This window comes from Triticum dicoccoides, chromosome 2A (assembly GCF_002162155.2).
Source record: "Triticum dicoccoides isolate Atlit2015 ecotype Zavitan chromosome 2A, WEW_v2.0, whole genome shotgun sequence".
NCBI lineage: Eukaryota > Viridiplantae > Streptophyta > Magnoliopsida > Poales > Poaceae > Triticum > Triticum dicoccoides.
In genome coordinates, this window is record NC_041382.1 from 13,921,847 (window position 1) to 13,928,605 (window position 6,759).

A 6,759-nucleotide genomic window follows, 5' to 3' on the forward strand; every position below is an offset into this window, starting at 1 on the left:
ATTTTTTACTACCGCTCCAGAGGAGTACTACCGCGGCTCCTACAGCGGTAGTACCGCTCCGGACCAAAAACTAGTCCCAAGTCTTGCGGTGGTAGGCCCGGATGTATTTTTTTAGTACCGCTCGCAAGCAGTAGTACCACTATCATTTACAGTAGTACCGTGAGGTCGAGCGGTAGTACCGTGAGGACGAGCGGTAGTACCGCTCCGGCGGTTCTTCTGGCCTTTTGCCTCCTCGCTGTTGTTTTTCAAAGGGGTACTTCCGCCCTAGCGGTAGTACCACTCCTTGGAGCGGTAGTACCGCTCTGTGCGAGCTATGAGCATAACGGTTGGATTTTTCCCCACCTATAAAAGGGGGTCTTCTTCCCCAATGAACCTTATCCTTTTAGCTCGTGTTCTTCCCCCATTGTTGACCTTCTTCGAGCTTGCTAACTCTCAATCCCTCCAGTGATTCTTGCTAGTTCTTGAGGGAAAAGAGAGAGGAGATCTAGATCCACGTTTCCACCAATCACTTTCTCCTCTAAGTGAGGGGAACCCCTTGGATCTAGATCTTGGAGTTCTTCGTGTTCTTCTTTCGTTCTTCCTCTCATTTTCTTCCCTAGCATTAGTTGCTTTGGTGGGATTGGGAGAGAAGGACTTGGGCACTCCGTGTGCCCTTGCCATTGCATTTGGTGCATCGGTTTGAGTTCTCCACGGTGATACGTGGAAGTAAAGTTTGAGAAGCTTATCACTCTTGGGTGTTTGGGCACCCTAGAGCTTGTTCCTCTTGGGTGCCTTGGCGTCCTAGATGGTTGGTGGTGTTTGTAGCTTAATCATTGTGGTGTAAAGCTCCGGACAAGTGTCGGGGTCTCCAATTAGGTTGTGGAGATCGCCCCGAGCAATTTGACGGGTACCGGTGACCGCCCCCAAGGGTTGCCAAAGTGTACGGGTTCGGTGACCGCCCCCAAGGGTTGCCATTTGTATGGGTTCGGTGACCGCCCTCAAGGGTCCCTTAGTGGAATCACGGCATCTTGCATTGTGCGAGGGCGTGAGGAGATTACGGTGGCCCTAGTGGCTTCTTGGGGAGCATTGTGCCTCCACACCGCTCCAAACGGAGATTAGCATCCACAAGGGTGTGAACTTCGGGATACATCATCGTCTCCGCGTGCCTCGGTTATCTCTTACCGAGCTCTTTACTTATGCTCTTTACTTTGTGATAGCCATATTGTTTCTTATCATATATCTTGCTATCACATAGTTGTTTATTTTGCTTAGTATAAGTTGTTGGTGCACATAGGTGAGCCTAGTTGTTGTAGGTTCTGTGTTTGACAAATTAACCGCTAGGTTTATTCCGCATTTGTTCAAGCCTAAACCGTAATTATTTTAAAGCGCCTATTGACCTACCCCTCTAGGCGACATCCACAATCTTTCACTTTGCCTGATAATCTTAAATATGCTTATCTTGATGAAAAGAAGATATATCCTATTATTATTAGTGCTAACCTTTCAGAGCATGAAGAAGAAAGATTATTGAAAACTCTGAAGAAGCATCGTGCTGCTATTGGATATACTCTTGATGATCTTAAGGGCATTAGTCCCACTCTATGTCAACACAAAATAAATTTGGAAGCAGATGCCAAACCAGTTCGTGATCCTCAACGACGTCTGAATCCTAAAATGAAAGAAGTGGTAAGAAAAGAAATGCTAAAGCTTCTGGAGGCAGGTATAATCTATCCCGTTGCTAATAGTGAGTGGGTAAGTCCTGTCCATTGTGTCCCTAAGAAGGGAGGTATTACTGTTGTTCCTAATGATAAAGATGAATTGATTCCACAAACAATTATCACAGGTTATAGGATGGTAATTGATTTCCGAAAATTAAATAAAGCTACTAAGAAAGATCATTACCCCTTACCTTTTATTGATCAAATGCTAGAAAGATTATGCAAACATACACACTATTGCTTTCTAGATGGTTATTCTGGTTTCTCTCAAATACCTGTGTTGGCTAGAGATCAATCAAAGACTACTTTTACATGCCCTTTTGGTACTTTTGCTTATAGACGTATGCCTTTGGTTTATGTAATGCACTTGCTACCTTTCAAAGATGCATGATGGCTATATTCTCTGACTTTTGTGAAAATATTTGTGAGGTTTTCATGGACGACTTTTCCGTCTATGGTTCCTCTTTTGATGATTGCTTGAGCAATCTTGATCGAGTTTTGCAGAGATGTGAAGAAACTAATATTGTCTTGAATTGGGAAAAGTGCCACTTTATGGTTAATGAAGGTATTGTCTTGGGGCACAAAGTTTCTGAAAGAGGTATTGAAGTTGATAAAGCCAAGGTTGATGCTATTGAAAAGATGCCATGTCCCAAGGACATCAAAGGTATAAGAAGTTTCCTTGGTCACGCCGGATTTTACAGGAGGTTCATTAAGGACTTCTCAAAAATTTCTCGGCCTCTGACTAATTTATTGCAAAAAGATATACCATTTGTCTTTGATGATGATTGTGTAGAAGCATTTAAAGTACTTAAGAAAGCATTAGTCACTACACCTGATGTTTAGCCACCTGATTGGAACCTACCCTTTGAAATTATGTGTGATGCTAGTGATTATGCTGTAGGTGCTGTTCTAGGGCAAAGAGTTGATAAGAAATTAAATGTTATTCATTATGCTAGTAAGACTCTAGACAATGCTCAAAGAAATTATGCTACTGCTGAAAAAGAGCTTTTAGCAGTTGTATTTGCTTGTGATAAGTTCAGATCCTATATTGTTGATTCTAAAGTAACTATTCAAACTGGTCATGCTGCTATTAAATATCTTATGGAAAAGAAATATGCTAAACCTAGACTTATTAGATGGGTTCTCTTGTTACAAGAATTTGATTTGCATATTGTTGATAGAAAGGGAGCTGAGGACCCCGTTGCAGACAACTTGTCTAGGTTAGAAAATATTCTTGATGACCCACTACCTATTAATGATAGCTTTCCTGATGAACAATTAAATGTTATAAGTACTTCTCGTAGTACTCCATGGTATGCTGATTATGCTAATTATATTGTTGCTAAGTTTATACCACCTAGCTTCACATACCAGCAAAAGAAAAAGTTTTTCTATGATTTAAGACATTACTTTTGGGATGACCCATATCTTTATAAAGAAGGGGTAGATGGTGTTATTAGACGTTGTGTACCTGAGCATGAACAGGAACAGATCCTACGCAAGTGTCATTCCGAGTCTTATGGAGGACACCATGCTGGAGATAGAACTGCACATAAGGTATTGCAATCTGGTTTTTATTGGCCTACTCTCTTCAAGGATGCTCGTAAGTTTGTCTTATCTTGTGATGAAAGTCAAAGAATTGGTAATATTAGTAGACGTCAAGAAATTCCTATGAATTATTCTATTGTTATTGAACCGTTTGATGTTTGGGGCTTTGATTATATGGGACCTTTTCCTGCCTCTAATGGATACACACATATTTTAGTTGATGTTGATTACGTTACTAAGTGGGTAGAAGCTATTCCAACTAGTAGTGCTGATCATAACACTTCTATTAAAATGCTTAAGAAAGTTATTTTCCCAAGGTTTGGAGTCCCTAGATATTTAATGACTGATGGTGGTTCACACTTTATTCATTGTGCCTTCCATAAAATGCTTTCTAAATATGATGTTAATCATAGAATTGCATCTCCTTATCACCCTCAGTCTAGTGGTCAAGTAGAGTTGAGCAATAGAGAGCTCAAATTAATTTGCAAAAGACTGTTAATAGGTCTAGAAAGAATTGGTCTAAGAAACTTGATGATCCATTATGGGCGTATAGAACTGCATACAAAAATCCTATGGGTATATCTCCGTATAAAATGGTTTATGGAAAAGCATGTCACTTACCTCTCGAACTAGAACATAAGGCATATTGGGCTATTAAAGAGCTTAACTATGATTTTAAACTTGCCGGTGAGAAGAGGTTATTTGATATTAGCTCACTTGATGAATGGAGAACCCAAGCTTATGAAAATGCCAAGTTGTTTAAAGAAAAAGTTAAAAGATGGCATGACAAAAGGATACAAAAGCGTGAGTTTAATATAGGTGATTATGTATTGCTATACAACTCTCGTTTAAGATTTTTTGCAGGAAAACTTCTCTCTAAATGGGAAGGCCCCTATGTTATCGAAGAGGTCTATCGTTCCGGTGCCATAAAAATCAACAACTTCGAGGGCACAAATCCGAAGGTGGTAAACGGTCAAAGAATCAAACATTATATCTCAAGTAATCCCATAAATGTTGAAACCAATATTATTGAAACCGTAACCCTGGAGGAATACATAAGAGACACTTTCCGAAACGTTTCAGACTCCGAAAAGGAATAGGTATGTGGTACGGTAAGTAAACCGACTCCAAAACAATTTTAAGGCAATATTTCTCCGTTTTGGAATATTTAGAAAAATAGAAAAATAAGTAGCAGTCCGGGAAGGACACGAGGGCCCCACGAGGGTGGTGGGCGCGCCCTACCCCCCTGGGCGCGCTCCCCTACCACGTGAGCACCTCGGGTGCCTTCCGGACTCCGTTTTCTTGCATGTTACATATTTTGGTCGGTAAAAATTCATTATATATTCTCCCGAAGGTTTTGACTCCCGTATCACGCAAATTTCCTCTGTTTTTGTTTTCGAGCTGTTGCTGCTACATATTAGAGCAAGATGTCTTCTCAAGAGTCAATCGGGGAGAGCTGGGTATCTAATCCGGCACCGAAACCAAGGGCAAACAGCGATGCTGACCATTTTGGGCCAGCAACGGAGGAAGAGATGGAGACTGACTTGATGAGAGTAGATGCCATGGAGGATCAAGAAGTCACCTCTCGCCTCCGAGATGGGTTCATGATGGGGGAACTACAGAGCTCAGCTATTCCAAACTCGGTTGTCCCCTCTAATGTTAGATTTCTTACCTATGAAAATATGAAGAGGAGTGTCACTTGTTCTCTTGTAGCTATGCAACACCCTTGGGTGCAAGGAGCTTTAGCTGTCACGGGAAAGCTTCGTAAGGAAATAATGGACCTCAAACATCAAGTCAATAAGCTCGAGGACGAGAACCGCATCCTGAGGGGAATCATCGCCAAGAATATTACACCGACAATGAAGAAGGAGACATAATCACATGGGTATGGGCACTCCCCTTGGCAACTGCCAAGCTTGGGGGAGGTGCCCCGGTATCGTATCACAATCACAACTCCTATCTTTACCATTTTTTCTTAGTTCGATCCTATTAGTAGTATCTTGATCTAGTAGAATAAAGTTTATGGCATGATCTAGTTTTGAGTTTGCTTTATGATCTCTCTATGTAATCGAGTCCGTGAGCTATATATAATAAAGATTAGTGTTGAGTCAAGGGCTTGATTACTTTTCCATGATCTTGGGTGAATAAAAGAAAAGAGAAAAAGAATAAAAAGAAACAAAAAGTTCATATTGATCTTATTGAGAGTAATGACTTCACATAAAAAGAGTATGATGATTATGTTGGAAATATGCCCTAGAGGCAATAATAAAAGCATTATTATTATATTTCTTTGTTCATGATAATTGTCTTTATTCATGCTATAATTGCATTATCCGGAAATCGTAATACATGTGTGAATAACAGACACCAACATGTCCCTAGTAAGCCTCTAGTTGACTAGCTCGTTGATCAACAGATAGTCATGGTTTCCTGGCTATGGACATTGGATGCCATTGATAACGGGATCAAATCATTAGGAGAATGATGTGATGGACTAGACCCAATCCTAAACATAGCATAAAGATCGTGTAGTTCGTTTGCTAGAGTTTTTCCAATGTCAAGTATCTTTTCCTTTGACCATGAGATCGTGTAACTCCCGGATACCGTAGGAGTGCTTTGGGTGTACCAAACGTCACAACGTAACTGGGTGACTATAAAGGTGCACTACAGGTATCTCCGAAAGTGTCTGTTGGGTTGACACAGATCGAGACTGGGATTTGTCACTCCGTATGACGGAGAGGTATCACTGGGCCCACTCGGTAATGCATCATCATAATGAGCTCAAAGTGACCAAGTGTCTGGTCACGGGATCATGCATTACGGTACGAGTAAAGTGACTTGCCGGTAACGAGATTGAACGAGGTATTGGGATACCGACGATCGAATCTCGGGCAAGTAACATATCGATTGACAAAGGGAATTGCATACGGGGTTGATTGAATCCTCGACATCGTGGTTCATCCGATGAGATCATCATGGAGCATGTGGGAGCCAACATGGGTATCCAGATCCCGCTGTTGGTTATTGATCGGAGAGTCGTCTCGGTCATGTCTGCATGTCTCCCGAACCCGTAGGGTCTACACACTTAAGGTTCGGTGACGCTAGGGTTGTAGGGATATGTATATGCAGTAACCCGAATGTTGTTCGGAGTCCCGGATGAGATCTCGGACGTCACGGGGAGTTTCGGAATGGTCCGTAGGTAAAGATTTATATATGGGAAGTCCTGTTTTGGGCATCGGGACAAGTTTCGGGGTTATCGGTATTGTACCGGGACCACCGGAAGGGTCCCGGGGGTCCACCGGGTGGGGCCACCTGTCCCGGGGGGCCACATGGGCTGTAGGGGGTGCGCCTTGGCCTACATGGGCCAAGGGCACCAGCCCCAAGAGGCCCATGCGCCTAGGGTTTCAAGGGAGGAAGAGTCCTAGGAGGGGAAGGCACCTCCTAGGTGCCTTGGGGAGGAGGGATTCCTCCCCTTGGCCGCACCCCCCTAGGAGATTAGATCTCCTAGGGCCGG